Consider the following 11573-nt stretch of genomic DNA (forward strand, 5'->3'; position numbering starts at 1 on the left):
ATGGCTACCATCAATAAATCAACAAACAAAAAGTTCTGGTGAGGATGTGAAGAAAAGAGAAACCTAGTATACTGCTGGTGGGAATGCAGACTGGTGTAGCCAGTATGGAAAACAGTATGGAGTTTCCTCAAAAAATTAAAAATTGAACTGCCATTTGACCCAGTCATCACACTTCTAGGAGTATGTCCTAAGAATATTGAAACACCAATCAGAAAGGATATATGCACTCCTGTGCTCATAGCAGCATTATTTACAATTGCTAAGATCTGGAAACAGCCCAGGTGTCCAACAGATGAGTGGATAAAAAAAGCTGTGGTACCTTTATGCAATGGAATACTATGCAGCTTTAGACAGCATGGAGGGACCTGGAGAATGTTATGCAAAGTGAAATAAGCCATTTAGAGAAAAACACGTATCACGTGATCTCACTTATCTGTAGAATCTAATGAACAAAATAAACTGATTAACAAAATAGGCCCAGAGACATGGAAATGTGGAACAGACTGACTAATCTCAGATGGAAGGGGTGGAAGAGATTAACCAAGCAACTTATACGCATTTATGCATAACACATGGACACTGACAATAAGGTAGGGAAAGCCTGGGATGGTGCAGGAGCCAGTTGGAGGCAGGCAATGGGGAGAAAATTGGGGACTTCTGTAATACTCTCAACAATAAAGATAAATAAAAACATATTTTTGGCTGAGGATTAAACCATTTTATGAATTTCAAATTGAAGATGCTATTTCACTATTAGTTTTAAGAGCTAGTCAACAACAAAATTACTGAGATACAGAGCCACTATTTCCTGAGTTATATAAGTCATCTGCATTCCTTCTTCCTCTTTTGCTCACAGTGGCAGCAATGAAACCAGTCCTCCTTCCTAAATTCCTTCTCCAGTTCTTGCTGTCCATCATTTCCAGAGAGCTGCTAGATTCTATTCTTATTTTGTGGCTCTCCTCTTCTCAGACAACACTTTTGTTTGATTTATATTAGGGAGAAAAAAGGAATAGAGGTTTGGGGGGGCAACAAATGAAGGAAGCTCTGTTATATATTTGACTTAATACAAGAGAAAAGAGAAAATATATTGAATGAAGCTGCTCAGACTAAGATTCTATCTGACTCTTCCTTATCATGGAATGGGGTTGTAGGCTCTTATACATTAAAATGTGTGACAATTACAAATCCATTGCATCTGTGGGACACAGAACCAGCTCCAGAGTGCCATGGTATAGGCTCACTCACTGACAGAGCACACTGTGGTAAGAAGAGCACAACTTTGGGATTGTTCACACTCATGATTGAATTCCAGTTATGAAAGCTGTTAGATTTTGTACATTCATGCACTCAGCCATTTATTACTACAATATACTTTCCTAAAGTACCTGCTAAGTGTGAAGTGCTGGAGGATGCTGGATCCACATTACTACAGGAGATAAATGCCTACCTTTAAGCAACTCTTAACATAGTAGGTTAGATGAACATTGAGACAGATTAATAGAGTGCAGTGTGACTAGCACAAGGATTATATATGTGTATGTGTGTATATGTGTATATGTATGTGTGTGTGTGTGTGCATATATATATGTATATGTAATCTGGTCTTCCTGTTACTCACATGGGGAAGGAATTCTCTTTACTGAGGGAGAAGTAGAGAATGAATGCGAGATTACTGGTTGGACATTGGGCTGAGTGGAGTGCACTGGATGTGTGTTAACTCACAGAGGCTGGAAAGGAAAGGTGCATTTGAAGGAGTGTGCATTTTTCCATACTTAACACAGGTGGTATTGGGCAGAGGTGTAAGGTAAGGATGGGAATGCAGACAAGGAGGGGCAAGATCATGAAATTATGTAGGTCCTTGTAAGTCATGCTAAGGAGTTTGTATTTTATTCTACATACATTAAGAATCACTTAAGAGTTGTATGCCTGGGTAGGCCATGGCCATATTTGTATTTATATTATATCTTACATACAGTAAGAACCATTAAAGAGTTTTATGCCAGGGCAAGCCATGATCATATTTGTATTTCTCTGAAGGAAGTCTTTGAAGGGAAAGGTTAAAGCCAAGAGGAAAGTTAGGATATTATTGCAACAATTCAGGTGAAAAGAAAAGTGAGAATAGAAAGATATCTGAAGCTGGATACCAGAGAAGCAGAGACCTTGAGACAATGATTTGAGTGCAATAAGTTTATTTAGGAGAGTACCAAAATAGGTAGTAAGCTTGGAAAGAGGCAGAAAGAAGGAAGCTGACAAAGGATGCAAAAACTATCAAGTTGTCACTGTGGAGTTTAGGCTGAATTCTACTGGGAGCCTGTACAGAGTGTGTTAATAATTGTCCTATACAAGTGGTATGAAATTGGGGGTATTTACCTACTAACTCCCATCCATCATTGGTTGGGAACCTCTCCTAAGGTACTAGCACCCTAAATTTTAGGTCTGCCTTACACATATGAGAGAAGGTTTCTGAGGAACTTAAATGCCTTCAGGCAGGGAATTGTGAGTGCTTGAAGTTAGAAGCCATTGATGTACTCATAAATAATAAATGTCAAGGGGATACCATAGGGTATCAACAGTGTATGCTACAAGAGGTGATAAGAGGCAGAATGAATAGAGGATTGAATATAGGGGATGAATGAGAAAGAATAGTCTAGAATAATTTTCAACTTCCTTATGGGAGTAACCAGAAAAAAATAAGTACTGATTGAGAGTAAGGAGATATAAAGAATTGGGGATAAAAAATAAATTTGGGAAATTTCTTAAGCCTCATGAGTTTTAAGTTCTGTTTTTGAAATACAAAAAAATCTACGTTTTGGTGTTGGTGTAAGAAGTAATTTATCCAATATTTATAAAAGCTTAATTCAGTACCTAGCATGAAATTAATGTTTAATAATAAGTAATATTTATTTTTTGCTTACTATATGAGAAGAAATAATTTTACATATTTTATGTGCATTATCTCATTTAATCCACAGAAGTCTATGGTACCATTATTATTCCCATTTAACAGGTAAGAAAACTGAAACACTGAGTGGTTAAGTAGTTAAATTGTGTTTAAATGGTTATTGTGGTAACCTACTGCATTTTGCAAGAACAATGATAATAGAAAGTTCTAAAATGTTGCTAATTTTATCATTCATTAATCTATCTATCAATCCTCTATGCATCAAAAATTTACTGAGTGTCAACTATGCATCAAATATTCCTTGGTACCTAAAATTTTGTCACTGTTGAAGTTCTTCCTCATAGAACAATATAGTAAAAATCTTCTTTCTCTATATAATGACTTTTTGAATTTTTGAAGATAGCTATCAAGTATCTGATAAAGTGTGGATTAAGGAAGAAAATGAGTGAAACATCATTTTTGTCATCACTATTTCATACTTTGCTCAAAAATTTCATTTTTGTAATCTCATTTGCTCTTCTCAATATGAATAGGTAGTAGTCTAATTTCAAAGACTGACAATTCTTAGATTAAGTTTCCCCCAAAATAGACTCTAAAAAAGAGGTTTAAATGCAGGTTATTTTCTTGGGATTGGCCTTGAGAACAACACCTGTAAAGGATTAAGGGAGTAAGATTGGCGGAGGGAGAATTTGAATTACAATGCAGCAGAAGCTTGAGTTAATCCCATAGGGAGTTTCCAGAGCTAGATAATTTTTCAGACATATTCTGTATTGAGGTAAAGAGGTCTGACTTTTGGACATCCAGTGTCTATTTATTGTATATGGCTTACTTCACAGTAGAGGAAATAATCTGGACAATGCACTTCCTATGGTGGGAGGCAATTATACAGAAATGTTGGTTGTGAGCTATCAATAGACAATACTACTGGCATCTGGAAGCATCTTGGTCTTGAAGGTGGGATCTTGGTGGAACATAACAGCATCATCTACACTTATGTCCAGAGAAACTAAAAAATTTATCCAAGTTTAACAGTGTAAGCTCTTATTTTGTATTCAAACACATATGTTCTCACTAGTAACATGTGTGAATAAAACTGGAATTTTGAGTTCAATGTAAGTAAATCAGTAGTAGCTGCAGAAAAATAATAAAAATGGACTTGGAATAAATTACTATATTTAGAACACCCAAAAACAGCCTGAAACAAGACCAAGACAGAATGTGATTTATGGGGAGTGCTTGAAGGAACCTATCTTGTTTAGACTAACTAATAAGAACAACAAGGAAGCTTAAGATATTTCAGCAGCCTGTATATGAAGAGGTATCAGAATCATGTACTTTCAGAGTTTAAGAAAGTTTAGAACAATCTAATTTGTGTCCCAGTTCCTCTTTTGAGAAACTTGGTCAGGAAGTGTTTGGCTTCTTTATGAAAACTTTCAGTGACAGGAAATTCATCACCTCTTGAGATTTTCAGTGACAGGAAATCCATCCTCTTTTGAAACAGTGAGCTCCTTGTTGGACTAGCTTTAATCTTCAAAAAGGTTTTCTTTACAGTGAACCAAAGCTGTTTCATTACAAATTCCACTCATTGGACTTTTTCTCTCCTATAAACGCAATACTCCTAGTACTTATGCTAAGTGCCAGTCCTTTAAAACATTTGAAAGAAGTTATTCTACTCTGTTAAACAAACAACTCTCTCTCTTTTTCAAACTTTCTCTTCTTTCATGAACCTACATGCAATAATTCTCAACAAAATATCATATTGAATCTAACAATGCATAAAAAAATTTATATACCATGACCAAGAAGAATTTATCCCAGTATGCAAGTCTGGTTAAACATTTGAAAATCAAGTAATGTAATCCATTAAATTAACAGGCTAAAAAAATCATATAATGATATGAACAAATGCATAAAAACATATTTGACAAAATCCAACCCATTCATGATATACAAGGACAACAACAAAACTTTGATGAATGAAATCAAAGGAGAACCAAATAAGTGGAAAGATAGTTCATGTTCATGGATAAGAAGATTAAATATTGCAAAATACCTGTTCTTATTAAATTTATCCATAGATTCAATTCAATTCCAATCAAAGTTCTAGCAAGTGACTTTGTACATATTAACAAATTGATTCTAAAATGTATACAAAAAGGCAGAAGACCCAGAACAACCAGCACAATATTGAAACAGAATAACAAGAATGGAGGACTGACACTACCTGGTGTTAAGACTTACTAAAAAGGTTCAATAATCAAGACAGTATGGTATTGGTAAATAAAAAGACAAATAGATAAATGCAACAGAATAAAGAGCCCAAAAATATACTGATATAAATATAGTCGACTGATTTTTGATAAAGGAGCAAAAGCAGTACAATAGAGCAAAGATAGTCTAACAAATGATACTGGAACAACTTGACATGTATATGCAAAAGAATGAATCTAGAACACCCTTCAAAAATATTAACTCAAAATGGATCACAAACCAAAATATAAAAGGCAAAATTGATCACAGACCTAAAGATAAAATGCAAAACTATAAAACTTCTAGAAGATAACATAGGAGAAAACCTAGATGACCTTGGGTATGCTGGCGCCAACATCAAAGGCACAATCAATGAAAGAAAAAATTGATTAACTGACTTTGATTAAAATTTAAAACTTCTGTTTTGCAAAGGACAATGTCAAGAGAATGAGGAGACAAACCATAGAGTGGGAGAAAGTATTTGCAGAAGACACATCTGATAAGGGACTATTATTCAAAATACACAAAGAACTCTTAAAACTCAATAGTAAGAAAATAAATGAACTAAAAATAGGCTAAAGACCTTAACAGAAACCTCACCAAAGAAGATATACAGGCAAAGAGTAAGCATAAAAAGATGCTCAACATTGTTAATCATTAGGAAAATGTAAATCAAAATCACAATTAAATACTGCTACACATCCATTTTGATGGCTATTGTTTAAAGAAACTGAAAGTTACAAGTGTTGGTGAGGATGTAAAATAATTAGAATCTTCATTCATTTATGGTAGCAATGTAAAATGGTGCAGCTTCTGTGCAAAATAGTATGGCAGTTTCTCAAATAATTAAACATAGAATTATATGATTCAGCAATCCATTTCTGGGTATATGCCAAAAAATTGAAAGCGGGGACCTAAACAAATATTTATACATTCTTGCTCATAGTAGCATAATTCACAATAGCCTAAATAGATAAATGGCTATGCAAAAGGTAAAAAATGCACCCAATGCAATATTATTCAGCCTTGAATAATATTGTTTCCTCTCATAGCTACATCAAAATTATGAATAAATTATAAAACAACTACCATTGAGAACCACCTGAGAAGAACAGGACATCTATAACTAAGGATATAAAAAAGAAGCCATGTTGAGACTCGTAGGAGGGGTGAAGATGTGGTACAGACTGGTCACATACCCACATGTGGTGGCTAGAAATTGGGAGAGATATCTCAGCTGTGGAGATACTCATTGAGGATCAGGAGTCCCAGCCACACATCGGGCTCCCCAGCCCAAAACATCAGTACTGGGAAGAGTTCCCACAATAGCTGGCTGTGCAAATCAGCAGGTATTTTTGTCGGGTGAGATAGAGGGCTGCTGTTGACCCATGTATCCTCTTAAAGGACCCAAGCGCAGACTCACTCATTCACAAACATTCACTCTAAGCTCCAGTAAATGGACAGTTGCTTGTAAAGTGCCAGGGACATACAGAGAGGAACTAAATTGTCTGGGTTGAGAGCAAGGGCTAGAGGGGCAGCTCTCATTGGGATTAAAGTGCTTGCAGGTCTCACTGTTATTTATTTGAACTCTCAGTCACATAGCACACAGGCACATGAGGGTGCCAAATATGAGTCTCTGTTCACCTGACTAAACAGTGCTCTTGCCCCAAGCTTAGTGATTCTCTAAGACCAGGCCCCATTCAATTTATGCAACAACCCAAACTTCTTTCAGCAGTGGTCCCACACAAGTGGCCAGTCTAGATACATCCTGTGGTCTTTCCTAAAATCTCTCAAATGTCCAAAACCCCCAAGTAGAAAGCTGTTATCCCTGCCATGCCCTGTATCTGTTGCTAAGTGGACCCAAGTCTGGCACTATGGCAGCTGGCCATGGTTCACAGCATAATGACTCTCAGGTACCTCCAAGCCCATTAAAGGCAGCTACTAACTTCAGATCACTCTGTAGCTCCTACCAGGTAGCATATGACTTAGGCCTGCAATAGAGCCCCTCCTAAAGGTCTCAGAAACAACATACATGGTTTGGAAAGCTTCAGACCACACCAGAGCACAACTTAATTAGCTCTACAAATGACACACCCAAAAGGTGAACTTGGCAGGCACCAGAGCCTCACTAAAGTGAATATTGCTCCCTGTGTCAGCCCCTGTACAAGAGTTTGTCCATTGTAGTCATGACCAGTCCTCATAGCCAGCCAGCCTAAGGGTCAGTCTCACCCACTGACATGCCAAAAGCAATCAAGGCTTAACTACAACAGGAGGACACACAAAACTCACATGAGGGACAACCCTGGAGCACACAGCTCAGGTGAACAGGGAGACTGCACCTCTAGCCCCACAGGACACAAACTACATAAGGTCACTCTGCCAAGATTGGGAGATGTAGAAGCTCTACTTAATACATAAAAACAAACACAAGGAGACAGCCAAAATGAAGAGCCAAACATGTCCCAAATGAAAGAAAAGAACAAAACTACAGAGAAATAACTAAACAAAATAAAGGCAAGTAATCTATCAGATGCAGAGTTCAAAACACTGGTTATAAGGATGCTTAAACTTAAGGGAAGAATATATGATTTCACTGAGAACTTCAGCAAGAGATAGAAAACAAAGATGGATATATAAAACATATAGAACAGTCAGAAATGAAGGATACAATAACTGAAATGAAGAATATCTTAGATGGAATCAACAGCAGATTAGATGAAGATTGAATCAGTGATTTGGAAGACAAGATGGTGGAAAACACCCAATCAGAACAAAAAGAAGAAAGAATTTAAAAAATGAGGGTAGATTGAGGGACCTCTGGGACAATATCATTATTCATACCATAGGGGTGCCAAAAAAAGAGAGAAAGCAAGTGATTGAAATTCAATTTGAAGAAATAATTACTGAAAACTTTCCTAACCCGGCAAAAGAAGTAGATAAACAAATTCAGGAAGTACATAGCATCCCAAACAAGATAACTCCAAAGAGGCCCAAACCAAGGAACATCATAATTAAAATGGGAAACTTTAAAGACAAGTAGAGAATCTTAGAAGCAGCAAGAAAAAAAGCAATTAGTTACATACAAGGGAACTCCAACAAGACTGTCAGATGATTTCTCAACGGAAAATTTGCAGGCCAGGGGTATTGGCATAGAACATTCAGTGTGGTGAAAAACAAGGATCTATAACCAAAACTATTGTACCCAGCAAGGCTGTCATTTAGAATCAAAGGAGAAGTAAAAAGCTTTCCAGACAAGAAAAAAAGTAAAGGGGTTTATCTCTCCTAAACAGGTATTACAAAAAATGTTAAAGGAATTTTTAAAAGAAGAATAAAAAAGAGAGTGATGCCAGAGGAAAAGCTTTATGAGAGATCCCCTTGGCCTCTCCCCCTGAAATTTCAACAAGTTAACCAACTATAATTGAACAAAATTCCCTACTCAATATAAAGGAACACCTGAGATACCTAAGCATTGACATGCCTAAAGGTGAGCAAGCAGGGAGATGAGAAGGGAGGAAAGCTCGGATGGCCCTCAGATGCAGCCCTGTAGCCAGGAGCTTGTGGCACAGCTGGGAGAAGGGAGGAAGAAAGGGGTAGCAGGCACTTCCTTTGGTGATGGACAGAGAGCTGCAGAAGGCAGACCAGCAGGGTGAATGGAGAGAACAGTGACTGAGCCAGTAGATGCCTGACAGAGCACGAGGTTCTGCAGTGTGGCTATCCACAGTTGAGCAGTTGTGTTTCTGACAAAGAAATGGAACCAGAATCCTGTAGCTCCTTGGACCCCCAACATTCACCTCCTGTGGCCCTTGGTGTCTGGTTGAGGAACATTTTATCTGTAATCCAAGAGCTATTGCAGTATAACCATTGTTTTGCTCTATGCCTGATCCCCAGGTTGGGTGCTTGGGGTGGGATCCCATGGAGGTCCAGGGTCACCATTACAGTGAGGGGAAAACAAACCCCTTCCCACCAAGCAGCCCTGCTGTACTGTCTTACAGAAGCCAAAGAGGTCAAGTCTGGCAGATAACAGAGGTAAAAAATCTTGTGATTCAGCACCATCTAATGGAAAATAGTAGAAAGACCTCTTCATAGAACACTGCTATAGAAGGGCTATTCATGCCTAGACAAAGGAGGGTAGCAAAAACCATGAATAACCACAGTAAAAAGGATGACCAGCAAGAAAAGAAAAATTCCTCAGAAAGCAAGCTGGAACATATGGAAATATGTGATATAAATAACAGAGATTTCAAGATTGCAGTTCTGAAAATACTCAGTGAGATCCAAGAAGATACAGTCAGGCAATTCAGTGCATTCAGAAAACAAATCAATGAATAAAATGAGCACTTTACCAAAGGGATTGAAACTTTAAGAAAGAACTAATCAGAAATCCTGGAAATGAAGCATGCAATTAAGGAGATTAGAAATGAGCTATTGAAAACAAAGCCAACTGCATGGAGGGAAGAATTAGTGATATTGAAGATAGGAATCTAGAAATGATGCAGAGAGAAAAAGAGAGAGACCTGAGCATAAACAAAACTGAAAGAGCTCTACAACAACTGACTCCATCAGGAAAAAGCAATATTAGAATAACAAGTGTTCTGGAAGAAGAAGAGAGGGAGAAGGGAATGGAGAGTCTATTCAAACAAATAGTGGATAAGAGCTTCACAAACCAATGGAAAGAACTAGATTCTCAAGTCCAAGAAGTTAACAAAACACCTAGTTACCTCAATCCAAAGAGCCCTCTCTTAAGCACATTATATTAAAAATGTCAAAAATTAATGACAAAAAATTATCAAAGTAGCCAGGGAAAAGAAGGAAGTGACCTACAAAGGTAAACCAGTCCGAATTTCATCTGACTTCTCACAGAAACTCTACAGGCCAGAAGAGAGTGGAACCAAATATTCAAACCTATGACAGAGAGAAATTACCAGCCATGAATAATATATTCAGAAAAATTACCCTTTAAATATGAAGGAGAAATAAAGATGTCCCCAGACATACAGAAGCTGAGGGATTTAAACACTAGAAAATCTCCATTGCAGGAAATTCTACCTGAAACAAAGAACATAAGGTCACAACACTATGAATAAGATCACCAAAAAACTTATAGTATAAACGGGGATAATTTGTGACAACAAAAACATAAAAGGGGAAGGGGTATAGGTCTGAACTGGCAAAGGAGGATGAACATCAGATGCACTCAAAAGAACTATTGTATATATGCAACTATATTTTTTATAAACCTAATGGTAACCACACACAAAATCCCCAAATCAGAACTCATAACTTGAATCTACAAAAGTAGGTTCAAAGTAAAAGGTTGGAAAATGATTCTCCAAGCAAAATACATTCACTGAAAAGCAGGTGTAGCCATACTTATATCTGACAAAATAGATGTAAAGAAAACAAAGACAACAAGAGAGAAAGATGGACTCTGTATAATGATAAATGGGACTCTACATCAGGGAAACATAAAATTTTTTTTTTTAATATATCTTTTTTTTTTTTTTTTAATTTATCTTTATTGTTGAGAGCATCACAGGTATACCATTTTGCCCCGAAACTGAAGCCCTCCCCAGGCCCCCACCCTGTTACTGACTTTGTCCATGGGTCATGCATATATGCATATAACCTCTCTAGCCAATCTCCTCCCACTCTCCACAGTCCCTCACTCCCCCCTCCGAAACATGACAGCCTGCCACATGCGTTAATGTCCCTGGATCCATTCAGTTCATCAGATTCTTTTGTTCATTAGCTTCTTTGCAAAAAAGACCCTTCAACATTTCCTGTAGTGCTGGTCTGGTGGTGATGAACTCCTTTAGCTTTTTCTTATCTGTGAAGCTCTTTATTTGACCTTCAATTCTAAATGATAGCTTTGCTGGGTAGATATCTTTATTGATTTCAGAGAGAGGAAAGGAGAGGGAGAGAGAGAGACAGAAACATCAATGATGAGAGAGTCATTGATCAAGCCCACAACCCAGGCATGTGCCCTGACCAGGAATCAAACCCCGATCGCCTGGATCCCAGGTCGATGCTCAACCGCTGAGCCACGCCCGGCCGGGCAAACATAATACTTCTTAATACAGATGCACCCAACCAGGGACCACAGAAGTATATAAAGCAACTACTCACAAAACTAAGGGGAGAAAAAGATCAAAACACAATCATACTTAATACTTCACTGACAGTTCAAGACAGGTCAACCAAACAGAAAATCAATAAAGAAATATTGGCCTTAAATGAAATGCTAGACCAAATGGACACAACTAACAATTACAGAGCCTTTCATCCCAGAACACTAGATTATACATTCTTCTCCAGTGCACATGGAACATTCTCAAGGATAGATCATATGTTGAGTCACAGAACCAGCGTCAACAAATTCAAGAAGATTGAAATTATACCAAGCATATGCTCTGACCATGAC

The sequence above is a fragment of the Miniopterus natalensis genome, chromosome 10, assembly GCF_054644295.1.
Source record: "Miniopterus natalensis isolate mMinNat1 chromosome 10, mMinNat1.hap1, whole genome shotgun sequence".
Taxonomy (NCBI): Eukaryota; Metazoa; Chordata; class Mammalia; order Chiroptera; family Miniopteridae; genus Miniopterus; species Miniopterus natalensis.